The sequence below is a fragment of the Castanea sativa genome, chromosome 1 (assembly GCF_040712315.1).
Source record: "Castanea sativa cultivar Marrone di Chiusa Pesio chromosome 1, ASM4071231v1".
Lineage (NCBI taxonomy): Eukaryota > Viridiplantae > Streptophyta > Magnoliopsida > Fagales > Fagaceae > Castanea > Castanea sativa.
Window position 1 is genome coordinate 45,897,210 of NC_134013.1, and position 25,152 is coordinate 45,922,361.

The 25,152-nt window shown below is 36.8% G+C and overlaps 1 long non-coding RNA gene across 1 annotated transcript; it reads left to right on the forward strand.

Annotated features, from left to right (window-relative positions):
• The first annotated feature begins 4,629 nt into the window (after window positions 1-4,629).
• On the forward strand, window positions 4,630-6,808 carry LOC142622323 (uncharacterized). The gene is made up of 3 exons (XR_012841890.1): window positions 4,630-4,804; window positions 5,409-5,460; window positions 6,523-6,808. It is a non-coding gene; the product is annotated as an uncharacterized LOC142622323 (long non-coding RNA).
• Window positions 6,809-25,152: the final 18,344 nt, after the last annotated feature.

Below are 25,152 nucleotides of genomic sequence, written 5' to 3' on the forward strand. Positions count from 1 at the left end.
GATTGTATAGTGGTGGGCTTGGATTGGGTTTTGCCCATGATGCACTTAAATTTTGCATGTCATATGTTCATGCATATTTCATGCATATGTATCTTTTCTTTCCTTTCTATTTCTGGTTTGTGATGTGTTTTCTCTCTCCCTCCCTTTCTCCCTCTCTCTTTTTGACAGATAGATTGCGTCATGGCACCCAAATGCAAATCTACTCCAGCTTAGAACCCTCTTCAAGGTTGTCTTCTTCTTCTAATCTTCCCTCTCTTCACATTCAAGTTTGTGATGAGAAGGCCCGAAAGGACTTCTCGAAGAACTTTCAGTGACGTGGCGTTCATCCGGAATGCCAAGTCATTTTGTCGGACTTTCCCAACACTCTTCTCCCTACCGTTATTCAGACCTGGGGTTGGGATTCTCTTTGTGAGATTCTACTGAGGTGTCCTGTCGTGATTATAGAAGTTTTACTCCTATATACACGGCATTGATACTTATGTGCCTCAGTTTGCTACTTTCATTCGAGATACACGTATTGTAGTTACCCTGGATCTTATATCTAAGGTACTACATATACCTAGGGTAGCGCATCCTGACTACCCTGACTATGAGCATCTTAGAATTGTGTCCAGAGACAAGCTTTTGTCTCACTTTTGTGAGACACCTTCCATATGGGGTGGTAAGCTAAACACCCCATGCTCGGGCTTTGCCAAAAGCCTAAGGTTCCTTAACATGGTGATGACATTTATTCTTACTCCTTTGTCTCACTATAACTCTATCACAAAGCCTCGTGCTCGTTTTCTTTTATTTCTTCTTAAGGACCTCTCTATAGACTTCCCCTCTCACTTCATCACTTCTATCCTTAATGTCTATTAGGATACAGCGACCCGTGATGAGCTCATATTACCTTTAGCTATCATGTGGATCCTTCGCCACTTTTCCATTCCTATTCCTGATTCTCCTTACTTCACTACCATGGATGCCACAGACGCTGGTTCTGTTCGGCGAAGCGAGGCTCAACTTCGACCGAAGTAGCCATGTGTGGAGTCTACCGTACCTGTAGCTTCTGCTGTTCCTTCCACCTCTGCTACTTCTTCCTCAACCAGTGATGTGACCCTAGAGGCCATCATGGCGCAGTTTCAGCACATGGACGCTTACCTTGACACTCTCTCTGATGAGTTGTGTTAGGTGAACACCTGTGTCGGTCGTATAGCACGACGATAGGCTCACCTTGGTGGTTTCACCACTTCTCCATCTCCTTCTCCACAAGCATCGGCAAATGAGGATAGTGATTATGGTGATGAGGATGCTAGCTCTTCTTATGATGATGAGATGACGCCCTCTCAATGACTTGCCCTTTGTCATTTGTGACAAAAAGGGGAAGTGGTTTTGGTTGAGAGTAGTCTTGTACTTAGGGGGAGAGTTAGTACTGGAAATTTTTGTTAGGGGGAGTGTCTATACATTTTTTTTAGGGATGTAGTGAAGTTCTTATGTATTTCTTTTCTTTCTTTACTTTTACCTCATGTATACTGGTCTTGTGACCATTTATCTATTGACATACATTGAACTTATCTTTTGATATATATATATGATTTATGTTCTTCACCTCTCTCTCCATATGTTGTTTCTTTTCTCTCTTTATACACATGTTTCTTTATATATGCAATCTTTTATTTCTATTTCACACAAGACGCCTTGATGAGTTTTATTTAAGTGTTTTAGAAAGACAGGTTATTAAAGTCTACCATGCCTTGAACTCTCTTCTTGCAAAGTTTTTCTAGAGTTTATGTTAGGGTTATATTTATTTTGTAATGCAACAAGTGATTATGAGTTTAGTGATTTAAGACTTCTCTCATGATTCATTTTTTTTATTGTGGTTTGTCACGGATTGCCAAAGGGGGAAATTGTTAGGGACATATTTAATGTAATTGGCTAATCCTTTGACAAAACGCACTTTACTTGTAATTTGGTAGATCTTGGATGGTTTAAGACTTCAAGAAACATGTTGTTCAAGTCAAGTGTTAAAGCCATGCAAATCTGTCCAAGAAACAAGTGAAGAAGTGTTGTTCATTAAAGCTCGACAGATGTCTTGATAGAAGCCTATCTATCGAGATTTAATGTTTAAACTTGACACAAGCTATATCTGTTAAGAATTACAAAATCAAAATTTCCAGATTTGATTACACGTATATCCTTGAGTATTTGTGTAGGGTTTCTTTTCTCACAACCCTAGACATATATAAAGATTATTTTTAAGAGCCGTCTAAAGGTCTTTTTGGTATCTGTATGTGCATATTGTGACTGAAAATAGAAACTGCTCTAGTTCATCTTTCTCTTTGTAAAAGTTACCGCGTCTTTGTACCAAAGATTTTATGACCAAGGATCTTCTTGATCTTCATGTTGATGAACTATAACTTTGCAGCCAATATTGTTTTCAAGTTGGTGTGTTAGTCATGTATTGGGATGCATCATTGGTTAGTCATGTACTGAGATTCATGCATTGAAATGAGAGATTGCCGCTGCAATACAAGTCCAATTGGGTATTGAGGTAAGGGTTCAACTGTAAGTTGGTATTAAGTACTGAGATTCTTTTACTTGTAATCGCTTGTTTAAATAATAGTGGATTCTCGGGAGTGGTGACCTTAAATTCACCAGGTGGGGTTATGCCTCAGAGGTTTTCCCCATTCATAAACAAATCACCGTGTTAAATTTATTTTCCACTGCATTTAGTTTAATTGATGATTTGTTTGTGCTACCACACTATCGCATGTTAAATTGACTTAATTAATTAACTTGGATAATTAATTAATTAATTTGCCAAAGGGGTCGATGCATTGCTAGCCTATCATAAGAAAATAGAGAGGAATAAGTGTTCCTTCCTACCCATTCTATTCTCTCTCATTTAACCATTGTTTGGAAGGAGGGATGGAATAGAATGGAAAGGGATAAAAAGAATAATTTTAGAATATTTTTCCATTCCTTTGTTTGGGAGTTTTAATGGAGAGAATGGAAAATTCATTCCCTTGTTTGGGAGTTTAAGTGGGAGGAAATGAAATAGGTAAGAGGGAACACTCATTCCTCTCTATTCCCTTAAAACCTCAAATTTTTATTCTCCTGAAATTGGGAGGAATTGGAGGAATGAAATTAGATTTAATGAAATTTTTTTACTAAAATTCCCAAAATACCCCTATATATTCAGCCCTTTATTTTAAAATAAGGGTCTAATAGTAATATTTTCATAAAATGATTCCATTCATTTCTCTCTATATTTCTCCCAAATAAGATTACTTACATTCCATTTATTTGCATTCATTTCTATTACTTTATTTTAAAACATTCAAACAAGGTTACTTATTCCATTTCATTCATTTCCATTCTTTTATAAACATTTAATTCAATTTCATTCCATTCCCTTATGAACCCCCAAACGAAGCCTTAAACTCCAAAACAAGGTAATAGATTTTCCATTCTCTCCATTAAAACCCCCAAATAAAAGAAATGGAATAATATTATAAAATTATTATTTTCATTTCATTCCATTCTCTCATCCCAAACGAGAGCTTAAAGATATATAATGATTTTCTTACTAAACTTCCAACTTATAACATGTGCCTCATCATATGGGCCACCAAATTAATTTAGTCTTACACGGTTACACCCACCCACTTGAAAACAAGTTCAAAAAAAGATATCAAATAATGATGATGTTATAAAAAATAAGAAAAAAAAAAGGCAATTTTTCATGCGAAATAATTCTTAGGTACTCTTGGAACACAGTGAATGGTGCTCTCTCCTCTCACATTTATGGTAGAGTCCACTCATTAAATTCATGATATAGTCCATCGTGAATATGAAAGGAGGGAGCACAATTTCACTATATTCCGAGAATAACTATGAATTTTCCGTGCGCTTGTCATACAAAAATGGTAATTTTTGTATTGCCCAAAAGCTTGTACGATAAACAAATTCAATGCAACTTACTTTACACTAATTAAAAAGTATAAGAATGCACGATCATGTGAGTATGTGAAAGCGTGTCCTAATTGCTATTGCTAAATGATGAATATACATGTTTCACATATTATATTAAAATTTCAAATATTTGTTGTGGGGACAAAAGACCCAAGATACATTTTTTAGGCCATGGGCTTAGCCGAGAACGTTTGATTGTCCGATGACGGATTAATGGTAATAAATAATGTCGAACTTATAGTCCCAAAAGCAAATATAGTAGGTGAGATGAATCTGAATAAATACGAGGAAGACTACCTCCTCGGCTGAGTACAACAAGGATCCAGTGATACGTCATGTTTACTAGAATGATATTCTAAAAGGTCTGGGAGATGAAAATATGGGGGAGAAAGAGGCACAGAGAGCAAGGGGGTAAAGAAAAGATGTTAAAGAAAGCTACTACCACTGCACCCGCATTGAATGCTCTGTGCCAAAGTCTCTAGCCGCATTTATGAGGAAGTAATACCTGAACAGTGATTTTCAACCTTACAGCTGTGACGTCCCAGTCAACAACAAAAAAAAAAGGGAGAAAAGTCAGATTTTTTTAAGCTCCCACGTGCTCCCTACCTAACCCCACTCCCCATCACTCATTTCCACTCACCCCCTTATCCTTTGACCGTCTTCTCACTCTTGCTTACTTCTCTTTTCCTTCTTTTTCTTCTTTTTCATTTTCGGTAGCTCCTCTTCACTCATTTCTCAAGCTCACCCACTAGCCTCCACTCCAAACCACACCATCTCACCATCATTTTTCCAACAAGATCACCAAAAAAATACTTAGGAGCCCCTAAGCATCTTCATCATTTTATTTGAGGTAAAAATTTCTAATTTTTTTGGTGGGGTTTACACTTTTGCTTGAGGATATTTTTATCTAAGCTTTGATAATGATACCCAGGTGATTTATGAGCATTGGAAGTGATATTTATGTGTTTTTATGTATGGGTTTTGTACTAGTGGAATTTTTGATGAGTGGGTATATATATTTTGTGCTAAAATGGCTATTTAAGGTTTATGTATGGTGGAAAAATTTAGGGGTTTTAAGTTATAATGTATGATGGTTGGTAAATTTAATTTTTCCATTGCCATTAGGTTATTTGGAGTTAGTTGAAGTTCTAAATTTCTTGTCTTAGAGGATATTTTGATTTTTGCTTTCATGGGTCTCCTAATGATGTAGTGTAAATCTTATGAAAGTTAGTCATAATGTTGGAGATGATATGAAATGGGTTAACTTTATAAATTGGAGTTGATGCCTTATGAATCAATTTGTTGAGAAACTTTGGAAATGGTATATATTATTATTGATGAGGTTAAATACTAGGCTTGCCTAATTAAGTGTTTATTTGGCAAATCCTAAATTGTGGCTAGATACAATTTCAAGCTCTATACTTATTGTGATAGATTTACTTGATATTGTTTAGGTTCTAGCTAATCTCCTTGGAGCTTGGAGAGTTAGGCTTTTGTGGTTGTGAGGTAAGTAGCTTCTTAATGGGATATTTTTGGAAAATAACCATGTTTCATAAATGATGTTTTTGGGTCAAACACATTTTGGAAAATCATATATGGATATATGTTTTCTTAAAAAAAAATGTTGTGTTGTGACCCTATTATATATTAATATATATGAAAATGCATTATATGTGGTATTGCATTTGGGGAAATGCATGAATTGTTGACATGGAAAAATGAGCATCTTTTATTTAATCTTTGATAAGAAAATCATGGATTTTATGGTGTATTGAAAAATTTAAAGATGCTTATCTTGTCTTAGTACTTGAGAAATTGATAAGAAAATGCTTTTGGCAAGAATGAAGTTGAAAACCTTACAAACTTTGTGGAAATAGATCATTTAAGGTTTTTCTGAAACTACTTGGATATAAACTATGTGTTTCAAAGTAATGCAACATGTGAGCATCATGTAGTTTTAACACCATGCCATGTGTGATTTCCCGGTGATCACCCGATTTGGTTTTCGTAGTCTTTGTGACAACGGAATCAAATCCAGGTCAGTGCTCTTTCACTTTGGATGATGCGTTCTTCCCTGCTGTCCATGGGGGGAAGAGATTCCTTAATTGTGTGTGGGTGAGGCTGCTGTCCACGGGGCCAAGAGACCACATGCAAGAGAGGGCCTATTTGACGCGCTCTCTCTGCTGCCCATGGGGGGAGAGAAAAACCTTGAGGGTATGGGTGAGGCTGCTGTCCATGGGGCCAAGAGTCTGCATACCAAAGAGAACAATATCATGCTAGTTGTGAATGAGTGGATCCCCTGACCGGTCTATGTGGTAGTGTGGTATATTATTGTGATAATTTATCTTATGTTAGATATTATGGTTTTGGAAATTATATTGTTGATGCTCACAGATTATAGTATATTGTTTCAAGGTAGTTACATAGAGAAATTTTATAATTTTTCATTATTTAATCATTCTTGTCATATTATTTTTATTGAAGCTAAAACTTGCATTTCCCCCACCCCCATTAATTATGCTACTTACTGGACCCTGTCTCATCCCATTATTTTTATAAACTTTTCAGAGTAGGCAACAATATTTTGAGACAGCTTTTTGGTGGGTAATAGTAGTTAGACTAACTACTGATGAAGGCTGAACTTTTGTAATGGAGTTACTAGATGATGTACATCTTAGAATAGGCTTGAGTCATTCTTTTGTATATTGTAGTGATTGTGACTGTATTCCCACTTATGGGACAAGCTGTTGTTATGTAATTATTTATTCGGACCTCTATTCTTTTGTGGCCAATGGTCCTTGTAATTAATGCTTAAAGCTCTGACTTACTTTGAGAGTATATTCAATGGAATTATTATGATAATTCTTGATGTTGGTACTTGATAGGATTTATGTGGATTGAATAAAAAAAATGTAAAAAAAAAAAAAAAAATTTACAAGTACTTGAGACGTCTTTCTCACGCTTTGGACCCTTTAGGGTTTGGGGCGTGACAACAGCTATGATCTAGGGACTTCCAAAAGGGGGGGATGGGACAAGTATCAAGGGGGGGCAATCTGAATGAGGAATGAGTGTGGGACTATAAGAAGGGAGGAGGTCCTGTAGACAAGGGGGGAGAAAAATATTTATAAAGAATCTTTAAAGTGAGAAGAAATATAAATATTTGGTTCTCGGCTTGAGTCCGAGGATAGATTTCATCATATAAATTTGTTCATTTATATGGTTTTGTGGTCTTGGGTCATTTCCATGAACGTTCAAACTTATTAGAATCAAGATTTTTAGCCCACACTTTAGAAATTCATTGTATCGGGCTCTTTGGGCCCACGTTCTCTTTTTTGTTGGGCCTGGGCACTAAATTGTGACCTTACATTTGTTATATAGGAAAAAAAAAATTTAGATTAGTTTCTAACATATTTCTCATTTATATACCTATCCTATATTGAACTTAATTATCATGTTTGAGTTTTGTCATGATTATATTTTATATAAAAATGAACATAGATGCTGGAAATTTCATAAATAATTGATGAACATATGATTTAACGTGCTAAATTTATATTCAAGATAGATCTGCATCATATAAATATCCTAAATAGTAAATAAACAGATCATGCCCATGCACCACATTTTTCCACATGGTTTGTTTTTATTATTCCTCATATTCCTCCACTTCACTGTAGTGATTGTTGTGCTTTGAACTCCGAACACTTGGGCCATGAAAAAATCATAAATGAAGGTCATTTGATTGAATATATATATATTAGAAACAATTGAATATATTACATGGTCCTAATTATTAAGCTGTCAAAGTCCAACCATCCCTCAAAAATAGATTTGTTAAGTAACACGGGACAAACTAACACGCATTGAAGTACAGCTTGTTGACAGTTAGGTACTGAAGATTATTAGGTGGATGAGTGTACTATTTATTCAAGCTTCGCCACGGTCGTGACCCATTGTGTCAATTAATGACAGATGAATCAACTGCTAGATCACTTGTGAAAAAGGCACACATGAGTGAGAATTTTCAAAGTATGGAATAACCTTTCCACGAAGAAAATTGTGGTGGAAAAGGAATCTACGCAACTTTTACGCTCAATTTCAAATCAATTAGGTTTAAAACTACAACATATAATTTTTAAAATAAGGGAATTTCCTAAAAACTACATTAAAATACAAATCAAGATCCTTGAAGAAACTGTGGCTCAAAGGACCAATGTTCATAATGCCCTATAAAGCAAACAAATTTTTGTAGGAAAAAAAAATCCTAGTCTGGACTCTAGGGTTAGGTTAGAGTTGGGTCCTATGTATATCTATAAGTATGATTAGACAATGTTCAAGATACTGTCAAGTCAAAGTACAAGAATGTGAAACTACAAATTCAAGGAATCGGGATTTAACAGTTTCGATCGATTGAAACTAAAGTTCAATCAATCAAAAGTCGATTCCAAAATTTCTTTTTCAGCTCATTAAGCCCGGTAAGTGATTAGAGTTTCATTCCAACTACACTTAGTATTTAAGTGAAATCCTATTGCATGTTTTCAAAGTCACTACCAGAAAACAATCTATATGCAATCTAAGCTGGAAGATCTGAAGTTGCTACAAACCAGTTATCAAAGGTGTTAGATCCAAACCTTCAAGTGCGATCTTGGATTCATAGACTAGCGGTCTATATTGGAGAAAATCTTCAATAGGATTTTAAAGTGCTTGAATTGGAGGTTCATGTTGCAGCAGTTCACTATAAAGGAAGTTTGTGGGATTCAAACTCAATTTGGTAATTGAAGTTAGATTTACAACAAATTGATATTCTTAACTGTAAATCTCCAACATATAGTGAATTTGTTACCTCGGGATTGATTAGGTCTAGTCCCCTAGGTTTTTCCGTTGGAACAAATTGTTTCATAAGGTCTTCTAGGTCATCACATCCTGTGTCATATTTATTTTCTGTTGTGTTTGATGTGTATGCTTGATTGTTTAACCTAAGTCTCTCATAATTGATCTAATTAACAACTTGGCCTTAAAACTAGTTAAACCCTGGTTGTCACAGGGGTCTAACAAAATTTAACAAAATATTAATTTTTACTTTCTTTTATTTTATCCTATTTTTTGTCAAAAATATGAACTTTGATAATTAGAGTATGGAACTATGCTATTTAAAGAAAATATGACATGGCAAGATTCTAGAACACAATTTAAAATCAATTAAAAAGAACATATATTATAATAATGCAATCTAAAATTGTCAGTACCCAAAAACTGATGTGACACAATATGCAAATGTGAAAAAAAGATAAGTCTGCTACAGTTTTATTATATATTATAAATTAATTATAGATAATAAAAAAGTAAAGGTCTAGGGTTTTCCACTTTACGTATTATAAGTGCTCAGAAAATAAAGGCTCAAACCCACTAAGAACAATGGTACCTTGTCCTTCAAATCAAGCCTAAACAATAGAATTTTCTTTAGAAAGTGAAAAAATACTTCAAGTGCAATTATAAGCTAAGTTTAAGTCTACAGCCGAAGAGCCCCAAATAACAGATAGATGTAATTCAAGTAGTAATTGAGAATAATGTTCTCCTCGGGCTGGTCCAAGGTTTAGTTTCTTATATATACTTAGTACAAGTTTTACACTAGATAATACAATATTCACTTCCCTGTTTTTCTATATCTTAGAGAAAGTGTTCGTCCTCTTTTTCTAGGAGGTTCCCTTCCTTTTATATCCTTCCTCCTTGCATCACAACCCTCCACTTGTACGCATCAAAGCATTCCTCAGGATACTTGTCCCATCAAAGCTCTGCTGAAGGTGGTAGAAGGGGCTGCTAATTGTGAAGTTACTGTTCAGGTGTCATTTCCATTTTAATGCAGCTAATTTTAATGCAGCTGATATGGTTGGTGTAGGGTATTCAATGTGGAGATGGGAGGTATATCTTTCAGGAAACCTCCCCCCACGTTCCTTGCTCCCATCATGATCCTTTCTCCTCTCCCTAGGCCTTTATAAGATATTAACTGCCCTGTTTCTACTTCCATCCTTGGGTTGATAGAATCCTTAGAGCTTATTTACCCCTTTGGGCTAGTTTATTCATGCTACTCCATGGTCTAATCCTCTTCCCCACCCCCCCCCCCCCCCCCACCCCACAATACACACACACACATATATATATATATACACAAATAAGTCAAACCATGTTAATTCTTTCTTTCTTCAATTATTTTTCTCACTTTCACTCTTAATCTTTTAACAACAGTTCTAACAATCCTGCTAGCCCGAGGCTTTGTTGTCCAAGTGATGAGTTTGAACTTTGTCAATGATTTTTCCTTTCAAAACTTAAGTAAGTTATACCAAAAATTTTTGAGTTCTTATGTCATATTTTTAGAAACGACTTTTGTTTGCAATTCATATGGTAAATGTATCCTTATAACTATTCATGTACACTAGGAACTTTGACAAAATCATTATTTTTTTTAATTATTTTCCTTCCAAAATCTCAAAATAATATCATATATAAATTATAATAGTTACTAACAAGATTAGTTTGAGGATGAGTAAAATAAAGTAAATCGGTGAGCATGATGACTCAAGCTTTGGTCATCTGCTTCAAAATGAACGAGTTCTTCTAGGCTCTTTCAGTTCAGTGTCAATTGCACACATGAGGAGAGAACGCAACCGAGTGGCCCATCAGCTTGTTAGATATGTAAAAAATTTAAGTCAGGTTTTTGTATGGATTGAAGATAACCTGAATTCTTGAGTGATATATAGCTTGATAAAAGACAGAAAGTTATGTAATTAATAGTTATCTGTTTAATGAAACCTCAAATTTTTCCTGTAAAAAAAAAACCATAGAATAATAATCTTAGAAGGCAGGTATCATTTTTGAAATAAAAAGTTTGTCTTGATGCTTTTCCAGAATCAACGAAAAAATAAACAAAGATGTAATTTTCCCTTAAATTTTTTTTATAAGAATATAACACATCTATTAAGAAAAAATAAACTCATTACATTATGAGCTAAAAAAAGACTCAATCATATACGTGTTTTCCTCTATCCAAGTTAAAAAATTATTAATACCGTTGACAAATTGGGCTAGGGTATGAGCTGGTCGATTTCTCTATTGCTTCACATGTGACATTCTTACCCCTCTAAACACCTCCATTTGTTGTTGGATCCCCTCAATAATATTAGCAATAGTTACTGCCCCCAAACACCGCATCTAGTATACCAAACTCCCAGGCAAGACGAACTCCTTCCACCAAGGCCATTGCTTCTATTTCCAAGGGCTCCAACGACGTGCAAATTTTTACTCATAGCCGCTTCAACTCTTCCAGCTGAGTCATGGATAACCACTCCTACTCCTGAAGCGAGTAGCTGTGTGAAGACAGCCCCATCAACATTAATCTTGTAGTATGGTGCTGATGGTGGTGTCCATCGTGGTATCTAATCACTGACCGGTGCATGGTGGTTTGAAGTTGGCGAACTGAGATTCTGCAATCAAGGCTCTAGCTTTGTGTTACACTAAGGCTATTTGTTGCCGATCTTTTCCTTGCTTAACTGCATTCCGATTGAACTACAAGCTCCACGCAATGGTGACTATCAAACTTAGGAGCTCAATGTCGACATGCTGGATAAACTTCGAGTGCCAGACCATATCCACAAACTCATTGAAGTGAGCCCCAAGGTTGTCAAAGGGAATCCCAGAGAACTACCACACCTCCCGTGCTTTCTCACAATTCCAAAACACATGACCACTAGTTTCAGCTTCCAGTCCGTGAGCTTCACAGGTAAAGCTGTCAATGACTCACGGGTGGCGGAGGTTAGCCTTTGTTGGCAGAATATTCTTGCAAGCTCACCACGTGAAGGCCATAATCTTATTAGGTACACGGATTCTCCAAACAGTTTTCTAACAGTCTTATGGTGCACCAGTTGCCGAACTAGGGGATGAGGCCATGATACCTTTATAAGCACTACGAACTGTGAACTCACGCTTGGATGTATATACCCAAACTAATCTGTCCCGAGGTAATCGTTGGTTCAATGGAATGTTAAGTATAGCATTTTCATCATGAACAAAGAAAAATGGCCGGAGCATACATGTACGCCAGGTTCCACTTTGAAGGTCAATAAGTGAATCAACCTTTTCATTTGTAAGCAAAACTGGTGAGGTTGTTGTTGAAAGCTCAGATTTGTGCAAAAATACAAGAGCTTGTTCAGACCCCCAATTGAAAAATTACGACTAGATTGTTTTTTCTCTGACTTAAACAAAGTTCGGAATAAGAGTAAATGTGCAAAATGAACCGATAACACTACCTTAAGCCATATTCATTCATCATCAACAATAAAATGAATGCTTAAAGGGTAGCGAAGAGAGATGCAAACACAAGATAACCCCAAGACATGCTATCAAAGAAGAAACCGAAGAACTCGGTGAAAAACCTCTCTGTGACCTTCCAAGTCGAAATCGATCCACTAAACAATAAAGTTGGAGTACACAAATAACAAAAAACCCTCCAAGCCTAGTCTACCGCATGTACTTGAGCCCTCCAAACTCCTGCTACCAACGGACTTCTGAAAGTCATTTCATCTCTAGCTTTTCGAATCCCGCAATTCAGCATGATTGCATCTGCCAACGAATGGCTCCTTCCAATGCTTCCCAACAGCACCTAAATCTCACTTGACACTCAGAATGAGTATATTAAGTGTTTGGGCTAACAACCTCTCAAGGATTAAGAAATTGAGAGGTAGGAGTTGAGGAAAACCACAAGGAAATGTGTAAATGATTGTGGGTATAACAATCTATAACTCTCAAATGTGTTTGCTAGGATTTTCTCTCTGAAAATCACTCTTTACAATTTGTGGATAATGAGGGTATTTATAATGTGGGTAAATAATTTTGTAAAGCAACTTAATTTTTTGCCAAATAGAGAATTTCATGGGTACTTCATGGGGTGGTACTTGTCACAAAACACTCGCAAACTTGACAGCCTAGCATGACTCTTCAACTTCCAGTCATATGCTTCACATGTTACCTTTTCGCTAGTTGCTTCTAGCAAGCTACTCGCGAGCAAGTCGCAACTTCCACTGATTCACCTTTTGAGGCTTGATTCTTCACCAATCTCTCGCACTTATCCCTTACAAATAAACCCACATACATACAAGGAGAATGATTGAAGAAATTACAATTAAATTTGACACGAAATTAAAGACAACACAAGCTAGTTAGAAATCACAACTTTACAATCTCCCCCTTTGGCTATTCCATATCTGGACTTAAATGTGAGTTTGGGAACATAGGCAAAACTCACTCGTACCTAAATCTAAAAGTTATAAAGCACTTGAACCATTTACACTTGTATCCTGAAACACTTGCACATAACAAATTGGAAGCTCGAATTTGTGTAAATACACAGAAGCTTGTTCAGACCCCCAAATTAAAATTACGGCTCGATAGTTTTTACTCTAACTTAGACTACATGTGGAACAAGAGTAATAAAGTGCAAACAACCGTTAACACTATCTTAAGCCATATTCATCCATTATCAACAACAAAAGAAAAGCTTAAAGGGTAGGGAAAAGAGATGCAAACACAAGATAACACCGAGACGTGTTATCGAAGAGTAAACCGAAGAACTCGACAAAAAACCTTTCTGCGACCCTTCAAGTCGAAATCAATCCACCAGAGAATAAAGTTGGAGTACATGAATAACAAAAGACCCTCCAAGCCTAGTCTACCCGATGTACTTGAGCCCTCCAAGTTCCTGCTACCAACTGGCTTCTCAAAACCTTGTCTTCTCTAGCTTTCTAGATCTCGCAATTCAGGGCGATTGCATCTACCAATGAATGACTTCTTCCAATACTTTCCAGCAGCACTAAAATCTCACTTTACACTCAGAATGGGTATGGTAATTGTTTGGGCTATCAACCTTTCAAGGATATAAAGATGGAAAGGTAGGAGTTGAGAAAAACCACAAGGAAATGTCTAGATGATTGTGGATATAGCAATCTCTAACTCTCAATTGTATTTTCTAGGGTTTTCTCTCTGGAAAGCACTCTTTACAATTTATGGATAATGAGGATATATATAGGGTGGGTAAAGACTTAGTAAAGCAAAACACAACTTTTTGCCAAACAAAAAGTTTCGTGAGTACTTCGTGGGATGGCCTTGCCCGCGAGACACTCACGAAAACCTCCATGCTGGCATGACTCTTCATCTTCCAGTCATGTGCTCTACACGTGGCTCTTTCGTGGTTAAGCTTTTCGCAAGACACTTGCGAAATCCACTCATTCATCCTTTTAAGCTTAAGTTTTCGCACTCTCTCATACTCATCCCTTACAACTAAAAACCCACATAAATACAGGAAAAATATGATTGAAGAAATTACAATCAAATTTGGCATGGAATTAAAGCCAACATAAAATAGTTGTAAACTACAACTTTACACAAATAAACTTCATTAAGCACAAGGCAAGTAGAACACAAGGCATGTATAATGAACAAGTATAATGCAATCAAGATACTACATGATATGTAAAATATAAAGCATAACTTGATCAAACATGAACAGTCATTAGGAAATGACCACAATTAAAATTTAACTAACAAATGATCATCCGGACACGCAATGCAATTACGAGCAATGCTAAAATCAATTGCATGTCCAACAAACCACATGATACATTAAAGAAACTGAGGCATGAAGCAAAAGATAACTATAAGCATCAATAAATGGCTATAAAAACCAAGATACATAAAGTACTATAGAAAACTATGTTTTACACTAAAGTACTTGAAAGCTTTAAATAAAGCGCTATAAAGTTGTGATTTCCAACTAGATTGTGTTGGCATTAATTCCGTGCCAAATTTTATTGTAATATCTTCAATCATTTTCCTTGTATGTGTGTGGGTTTACTTGTAAGGGATGAGTGTAAGAGATCAATGAAAAATCAAACTTTGAAAGGTGAATCAGTGGAATTCACACTAGCTCGCAAGAAGCAACCCACGAAAAAGCCACGTGTGGAGCACATAACTAGAAGATGAAGAGTCATGCCAGGTTTTCAATTTCGTGATTTTCTCGCGAGAAGGGCCATCCCACGAAGTACCCGTGAAAAAATTTGTTTGGCAAAAAGTTGTGATGCTTTACCAAATTCTTTACCCACACAATAAATACCCTCATTAGCCATGAATTGTAAGAAGTGTTTTTCAAAGAGAAAACCCTAGCTAATACACTTGAGAGTTAGAGATTGTTATACCCATAATCATCTACACATTTCCTTGTGGTTTTCCTCAACTACTACTCCTCCATCTCTAGATACTTGAGAGGTTGTTAGCCCAAACACTTACCACACCCATTCAAAATGTCAAGTGAGATTTTTGTGTTGTTGGGAAGCATTGGAAGTAGCCATTCATTGGTAGATGCAATCGGGCTGAATTGTAGGATCTAGAAAGCTAAAGAAGACAAGACTCCGAGAAGTCCGTTGGTAGCAAGAGCTTAGAGGGCTCAAGTACATAAGGTAGACTAGGCTTGGAGGCTCTTTTATTATTTGTATACTCCAACTTTATTCTCTAGTGGATCGATTTCAACTCGGAGTGTCGCGGAGAGGTTTTTCACCAAGTTCTTCAGTTTCCTCATCAATAACACGTCTTAGTGTTATCTTGTATTTGCATCTCTCTTCCCTACTCTTTAAGCTTTCATTTTATTGTTGATGATGGATGAATATGGCTTAGGGTAGTGTTATCGGTTCATTGCACTGATTTACTCGTGTTCCGTACTTAGTATAAGTTAGAGTAAAAGCAATCTAGCCATAATTTTTAATTGCGGGTCTGAACAAGCTCTTTGGATTTACCACTAATCCGAGCTTTCAATTGGTGTTAGAGTAGGTACACTTGTTGAATTTCAATATCCTAGTGTGATCCTAGACCCAGTGTGAGATGGATAGATCTCAATCCCTTAATGCACCTCCTTACTTTAATGGGAGTAACTATGTTTTTTTGGAAAATACGTATGTGTGCTTCTCTTTGCGCTATTGATGAGACAGTGTGGAATGTTATTGAGAATGAATATGTAAGACCCATAATAGCCAAATTCGAATGGGATAAGGCTGCTCTTGTTTAGCAAACGCCAATACCAAAGCTATTAATGCTATTTTTTGTGGTATTTCCACTGATGAGTTTCATAGGATTTCACATGTGAGGACCACCAAAGAGGCGTAGACCATTCTTGAGACAACCTACGACGGTACCAAGAAGGTTAAGGACACCAAGCTTCAAATGCTCATTACTCGATTTGAGGAACTGAAGATGAGCGATGATGAGTCATTTGATTCCTTTTGTGGAAAACTAAATGAGATTCTGATTACCAAACTCAATCTTGGAGAGAAGATTGAAGACGCCAAAGTTGTGAGGAAGATTTTGAGATCCTTACTTGAATCTTTTCGGGCTAAGGTCACCGTCATTAAGGAGAGTAAGGATTTGGATGAGATCAAGATTCAAGAACTTATTGGCTCTTTCCACAAGTTTGAGCTCGGACTGCCCTCCCATAAGTTCAGCAAATCACTTGCTCTCAAGACCATAAATGAGAGAACCAGTGATTCCTCCAATAAAGACGAAGTAGAAAAGAGGTGGTGTTTTGTGCAAAGAACTTTTAGAAATTTCTCAAGTTGAAGAATAATGGGAAGTCGTTTGGCAAATGAAAACTCTCATCCTCCAAAAAAGACAATAGGGAGTTCAAGAAGAAGGATGAGAAAGACTCGTCATCAACCCAAGGAATCAAGTGCTATGAATGCAACGGTCATGGACACCTAAAGAAAGAATGTTCAAACTGCTTGAAAGGAAAGGGTATAGTGCTTGCTACTACCCTTAGTGACTAAGAGAGCTCAAACTCCGATGCTGAAGGAGAATGTGATTGATAGGCCAAGAATGTATTGGCCCTTTATGATAAATTAATTGATTAATTAGCCAAGTTAATTAATTAATCCAATTAACATCCAAAAACGCGTGGTAGCACAAACCAATCACCAACTAAGTTAATATGCAACGGAAATAGGGCTGTAAACGAGCCGAACTTTGTCAAGTAGTGAATGTTCAAGCTCAACTCGATAGTAAAAGTAGAATATTCAAGCTTGGCTTGATCTTGATACGAGGCTACAAATAATGTTCAAGCTTGAGCTTGTTATAAACTATAAAAATTTGAGCTCAGCTTGGCTTGGCTTAGTTCATTAGTCAAGCCAAGCTCGAGCTCTATATCAAGCCTAAACTCAAGTTCAATATCATGTTTTTAAGCTTGAGATCCAACACAAGTATATTATAAAACCTATATCAAATTTATTATCTAGCCTATTTGGTTTGGATGAGTGGACTCAACTTATAATTAATCATGAGCTTGTTCATAAACAATATTTTTTACTCAGGCTTAGCTTGTTTATTAAACAAGCCTAAAACTAAAGCTTAAGCTTGGCTTGTTTATAAACAAATAAACATAAACGAGCCTTTTATCGAACCAAGCCCGAGCTATTTATGAACGGCTTGGTTCATTTACAAGCCTTAGCGGAAAATAATGTTAACACGGTGATTTGTTTACGATAGGAAAAACCACTAAGGCAAAACTCCACCGAGTGAATTTAAGGTCACCACTCCCAAAAATTCACTATTATCACAACAAGCGATTACAAGTAAAGGAATCCCAATACCTTATACCAACCTACAGTTAAACCCTTACCCTAATACACAATTGGACTTGTTCCGTAGTGACAATCTCTCCTTTTCAATGCACAGCTCCTAGTACATGACTAACCAATCAATGTGCAGATCCTAGTACGTGACTGACTCACCAACTTGAGAAAGATGTTGGCTACAAAGTTCTTCAGTTCATCAACACGATGAAGATCACAAAGCTCCTTGGTCATAAAACCCAACAGCGTACAAATGCAATAGCTTCTTCAAGAGAAAGATGAACTAGAGCAAATTTTGTCTTAGGTCACAATTTGCATGAACAAAACTTTGCCACACACTCACGCCACCTTTTATGGCCCTTAAAATAATCCTTATATATTTTTAGGGTTGTGAGAAAAGAAAGCCTAAACATGTACACACGGATTAGAGAGAAATCAAATCTAAAAAACTGATTTTCATAAATCTCGATAGATAGGTTATCTATCGAGCAGCTGTTGATTATCGGGCTAAACAAGCCTTTTAAACCTCGATAAATTCTATCTGTCGAGCTTTAAAATCCAACACTTTCTTACTTGTTTCTTGGACAGATTTGCACGGCTTTAATACTTGGACTTGAACTCTTGTTCCTTGAAGTATTAAACACGTCCTAGATCTACCCAATTATATGTAGAGTGCCTTTTTTCAAAGGATTAGCCAATTCTAAATGACATATGTTCCTTTCATCATTCACATATGTCCTGACAATCTCTCTCTTAGGAAATCCGTGACAAAACCACACCAAACAAATGAACATATGAAAGAAGTCATAAATCACTCAACTCAGACTCACTTGTTGAATACAATAAAATCTATCCTAACACAAACTCTTGAAAAAATTTACAAGAAGAGAGTTCATGGCAAGAAGAATTTGACAACCTGTATATCTGAAACACTTTAAACAAAACTCATCACGGCATCTTAGTATGAAACGAAAATAAAAGATTGCATAAAGAGAGAAAAGAAATAACACATGAAGAGATAGGTGAAAGAAAGTAATAACAACCTCAATATATATATATATATATATATATATATATATATATATTAAACTGAATACAAGGTTTGCTATCACAATGTAAGAACAGTGTATCTATAAAAGATAGATTAGAAAAAAAAATACATAAGTCCTCGCTACATCCCTCAACAAGTATAGACACTCCCCCTATCAAAAATCCCTTATACTAACTCTCCCCCTATGTACATGACTACTCTCATATCCAAAACTACTCCCCATTTTTGTCAGGAATGACAAAGGGTAAGTCACTGAGAAGCAGTCATCTTCTCGTCACCGGAAGAGCTAGCACCATCATCCTCATCACCATCGAAGTCACCACCATCATCCTCATCCTTAGAAGTCTCCGAAGAAAGAGTGGGAGACTCGATGAAGCCACCAAGGAGAGCCTGTCGTCGTGCAATATGACCAACACAAGTGTTCACCTAACACAACACATCACTGAAAGTGTCAAGGTGAGCATCCACGCGCTGAAGCTACGCCATAATCGCCTCGAGCATCACACCTTCCATGAAAGAAGAAGGAGCAGATGTGGATGGAGCTGAAGAAGCTAGAGGAGTCACCGTCTTGGTCCGTGGCCGCTTTGGTTGAAGCTAGGCCTCACTCTATCTAACAGTCGCCTCATCAATGGCACACATGACAAAGAAAGGATCCGACATGGGAAAGGAGACAAAAAAGTGGCAAAGGATCCTCGTGATAGCGAAAGGAAAGATAGGCTTATCATGGGTCACCGTATCCCTATATATATCTATAAAAGAGAGAATGAAATGAGAAGGGAAGTCTATAGTGAGGTTCTCTAAGAGAGATAACAAAAATCGAGCACGATGCTCTATGATAAAGTTATAGTGAGACAATGGATGTAGAACAAATGTCATCACCATGTTAAGGAACCTCGGACCTGTAGCAAAGGCCGAGCAAGGGGTGTTTTGATAAACACCTCAAGATGAAGGTGTCTCACAAAATAGAGACAAGGGCTTGTCTTTGGACAAAGTCCTAAGACGATCATAGCTGGAGTAGTCAGAATGCGCTACCCTTGGGACGTGGAGCACCTTGGATACAAAGTGAGGTACTGAATAATCGAATCCATGCATATTGGAGTAAAACTCTTGTATGATCATAGAGGGACAAATGACAGGGATTTTACAGAGTGACTCTTAACCTCTACTGTAGATGACAGTGGGAAGGTTAGTATCGAAAAAATATGATAAGACAATTTGGCATTTTGAATGAATGCCTCGTTGAGAAAAGTTCTCTGAGAAGTCCTTACGGGCTTTCTCATCACAGAACCGAAGATGAGAAGAGGTAGAATCAAAGGAAGATGTCCCAGAATGAAGAGGATTCCAGGATGAAATGGACTTATGTTTAGGTGCCATGATGCAGATTGAAAGAATGAGAGAGAGAGAGAGAGAGAGAGAGAGAGAGAGAGAAACAAGAAGAAAAGAACCAACATAATTAATATCAAAAGATAGAAAATGGAAGTTACGTATGCATGAAAATGCATGAGCATATGACATGCAACAATAAAAGCATCATGGGCTTAGCCCAATCCAAACCTACCAGCACACATTATTGCAACAAAGTAAACACACATCTAAAATGCATGAAACATTGTTAAAATGCAATTTGATGCAATGCATGATCATGTTAAGATCATTTGAACAAAACCTATCCCAAAAATTTTGTAAAAACCTCATTAATTTTGAAAAAACCCAAAAATTTTCAAAAACCCCCCAAAAACTTAGGTCAAAATGAATGAAATGCATGATATGAGAAAGAAAAGAGCTCATACCAGATAAAGAACATAAGATTTGGGTCGAAAATCAAGTTGGAAGATGAAGAGGTTGAGTGGGAGGTGTTTGGGAGAGGGAGAGACAATTTTCTATCGAGATAAATTAGAGTGAAATGAGAGAAAATAGCGTTGAAGGCTTTATATAGAATTCGTAAAGCTCGATGGATCAAGAGGTGTCAAGCTTTAAACTTCGACAGATGGAGCTATCAAGAAGCTATCGAGAGGTGTCCACAGCAAAAGAACCTCAATGGATCGAGAAGCTATCGAGGAGACAGAAACTTTCTCGATGGATCGAGAAGCTGTTGAGAAGCTATTGAGACAAATTCTCAAAAGCTTTGATGGATCGAGATTGAGATAGCAGTTGTCAAGAAAGAAAGATCAAGAGCTCGATAGATAGCCTAGCTGTCAAGAGGTATCGAGAATCTGTTGAGATTGCTTCAAATAGTTTTTCAAAGAAGAGACAAACACAAACATGAATGCAATCAAACATGTTGCTCTACCAAGGATCCAAACAACATTTTAAGCTCTTAAAAACATCTCTCAACAAGAAAAATTTCAAGCATATAGATCCAAAACACACGCACACACTAAACAAGTTTAACCAATTTTATATTTCAAAAACAAGTCAAGACAATTTAGTGGGCATACATTAACACATGTATTCCTTGTGATGGTCAATTACATTGCACCTGCACATGTATCAAAAGAAGCTAAGAATATTGCGTGTTGTGTGTGAAAAACATCGCAAGATTGCATAAGTGTCAACATGTTATGACAATTTGAGATATAAGTAAATCAATTTAACTCACACACGATCATAACTGCTTGATGGGGACTATCACCTTCGAGGTACATCCTATAACTCCCACATCTCCTAGAAGGCACGCTTGCAATCATATATAAAGCATATTGATTCTTTTTGCTTTTATTTATTTATTTATTTGCATATTTTCTTTTAAGCATATCATGCATGGGCATATAAGAAAGAGAGAAAAGAAATACCTAATGATGTTAAGCTTTTAACATTGCACCGAAGCATACAGATGTCATTTCATGATTGGCCGACAACAGTGATGAGATGGTTATTTATGCATTTCTCTTAGGTTTTCTAGTCCTACCCGTCAAAAAGAGTGAAATGAGTGTTAAGTACACGATATTACTTAATCTTACTCATCACAAACATGAGCCACAAAGCTCACTTGCTTAGTTGTGCATAGAGATGCTCATCTAAGCTACAAAAGATACAAAGTTTAGAAAACTTTGTTTCACTGGCCATTCAAGGTACATAAGTACCAATGTCCACAAACACATATTGTTTTTGTATTATTCTAATTTTTCAAATTTTTTTATTTTATTTTATGAAAAAAAAATAAAGCAAAACTGAAAGCAAACAAACAAAAACATGTTAAATAAAGTAAAGCATAAAACTAGGTTGACTCAAAAAAAGAAGGCAAAACACATAAGTAATGCAATCAAAAAACAAAGTGGGAGAGAGAGAAAAGTGACACAATCACTTCGAGACTTTTTCCTTCCACACCTTGGAAGAAACTTTCTTTTGTGCGAACCCTTAAACTGGCGGTGAGGGGGAAGAATTGCAACCGTTCAAGTTTGAAAGGAACATGAGAGCTTTGAGTAGATCTCCAAGAGGAGTAAGAGAGGATAGAAACTGATTCCAGTTTCCCGATGAGATCATACTATTGCTCTATTGAGTGGCTAGCCACTTATAGCAATTTGGTCGAGTATGTCCAGTTGCTCTATAGTGATGGCAGAGATTCTGCTTCTTCTGTTTGGACTTTTGGGTACTACCCTCCTTAGCCCTTGGGTTTTTAATTTCTTTCTTAACAGGCTTAGGGGGTGTTCCTAAGATAGATTTACCCTTGTCTATGTTCTCACTAACTAATATAGTTTTCACATCATTATTCTCAGATTCTATATTATTAGTAGGAGAAACAAAAATAGTAGTACTAGAGGAAACAATATTAGGAGAAGAGAAATCATGCCCTAAACTGGTTCGATCAGAAGCAGATTTTTAAAGGCTGAGCATCTCATCAAGCTTTCCACTTGAGGTCCTCTCTAGTTGAGCTCTAACTTAGAACAGCTCTGCCTCAAGCTTCTTGGTCTTCTTAGCCAAGAAATTCTTCACAAATCTCAATGGTCTAATAGTCTGATTAGCTTCATAAAACTTTGTGGAGATTTCTTCTCGTTCAAGCTCCACATCACTAAGCTTCTCGGTGGCTAACCTATACAACTTCTCATGCTTTTCGGAGACCTTATATAATTTTGCATAGGCTGTATGGATTTCATCTTGCTCATCCATCTTTTCAACCTTAGACTCCACTAAGTCCTCTTCTTCATCCACATCTTCAACAATCCCCTTAGTAAGATTTACAGTAGCAATGAAGGCATTTAGGATTCCATCATCCTCATTTTCTGAATCATCCTCAAGTTCGGTGTCACTCAATGTAGCAGCGAGTGCCTTGCTTTTCCCATTGGTCTTGAGATACGTAGGGAACTCTTGTTTCATGTGTCCAAAGCCTTGACACCCGAAACACTTGGGTCTTGAGGGAACAGTGTACTGACCGCCATCCCTAGCATCCTTCTTCCCTTTGTCTTGGCTCTTAAACTGAGAAGAACTAAATTGCCTACAGTCATTGTCGACGCCCTTTCCATTGGCATTCTTCATGAACTTTTTGAATTTCCTTATGATGTAGAACTTCATTTTAGAATCTTCATCGTCTGAAGACTCATCCGTGTCACTACTCTTGGCCTTCAGTGCCATGCTCTTACCCTTACTTGATTTCCCAATCCTTGTCAAACCCAACTCATAGGTCTGCAAATTACCAACCAGCTCCATCAAAGGAACTTTGTCCATGTCCTTTGATTCCTCAATTGCAGTGATCTTGGCATGAAATCTCTCGGGTAGAGATATGAGCACCTTTGTAACAAACTTGGGTTCGAGAATGATTTCCCCAAGATTAAAGGCTGAGTTCACTATGTCCTTAAGCTTGGAATAGAACTCATCAAACGACTCAGCCTCCTCAATCTTGATCTCTTTGAAACTTATAGTGAGCCTCTGAAGCTTCGAATCCTTTACAGCCTTGGTTCCCTCATAAGTTGTTTGGAGAATGGTACATGCTTCCTTAGCAGTTTTGGTAGAGGATATCTTCTTAAACTCCTCATTCGTAACCGCACTAAATAAAGCATTTAATGCCCTGCTGTTGAAGTTAGCCGCCTTGATCTTAGCATCATCCAAATCTCCCGGTGCTTCCATTGGCTTTGTCCAGCCTATCTCCACATCTTGCCACACATTTTCATCTAATGACTACAAGAAAGCTCTTATGTGTACTTTCCAGTATGCATAGTTAGTGCCATCAAATAAAGGAGGTATAATAAGAGACTGTTCTTTATCCATGACAAATAGGGGTCAATGGATCTCACAGAAAATTAACCCTAATCAGAGTGTGCCCGCTCTAATACCACTTGATAGGCCAAGAATGTATTGACCCCTTGTGATAAATTAATTGATTAATTAGCCAAGTTAATTAATTGATTTAATTAAGATGCAAAAACATGTGGTAGCACAAACAAATCACCAACTAAGTTAATATGCAGTGAAAAATAAAGTTGACACGGTGATTTGTTTACGAATGAGGAAAAGCACCGAGGCACCACCGAGCGAATTTAAGACTACCACTCCCAAGAATTTACTATTATCACAATAAGCAGTTACAAGTAAAGGAATCCCAGTACCTTATACCAACCTACAGTCGAACCCTTACCCCAATACACAATTGGACTTGTTCTGTAGTGACAATCTCTCATTTTTCAATGCACGGCTCCCAGTACACGACTTACTCACCAACTTGAGAAAGATGTTGGCTGCAAAGTTCTTCAATTCATCAACATGATGAAGATCACAAAACTCCTTGGTCACAAAACCCAACGACATACAAACGTTGTAGCTTCTTCAAGAGAATGATGAACTAGGGCAAATTCTTTCTTCGGTCACAATTTGCATGAACAAAACTTTGCCACACACTCGCACCACCTTTTACGGCCCTTAAAATAATCCTTATATATGTTTAGGGTTGTGAGAAAAGAAAGCCTAAACATGGATACACGGATTGGTGTTAAATCAAATCTGAAAAACTGATTTTCATAATTCTCGATAGATAAGTTATCTATTGAGAAGCTGTCGAGCATCGAGCTAAACTACCTTTTAATCCTCGATAGATGTTATATGTCAAGCTATCTGTCAAGCTAGCTGTCAAGCTAGCACTTCTTCACTTGTTTCTTGGACAGATTTTGATGGCTTCAATACTTGGACTTGAACTCTAATTCCTTGAAGTATTAAACACATCCTAGATCTACATAATTATAAGTAGAGTGTGTTTTATCAAAGGATAAGCCAATTCTAAATGACATATGTTCCTAACATCATTCACATATGACCAATGTATCAAAAGGAGCCATCTCTATGCTGGAAAGGTAATTGTTATTATAAGCAAACTCAATTAAAGGCAAGTGAGTCTCCCAACTACCTTTCAAGTCTAACACACAGGCTCTAAGCATGTCTTCAAGTGTCTGTATCATTCTTTTTGACTGCCCATTAGTTTGAGCATGAAAAGCTGTACTAAAATCTAACTTGGTTCCCATAGCCTTGTGTAAACTGTTCCAGAACTTAGAGGTGAAACGAAGG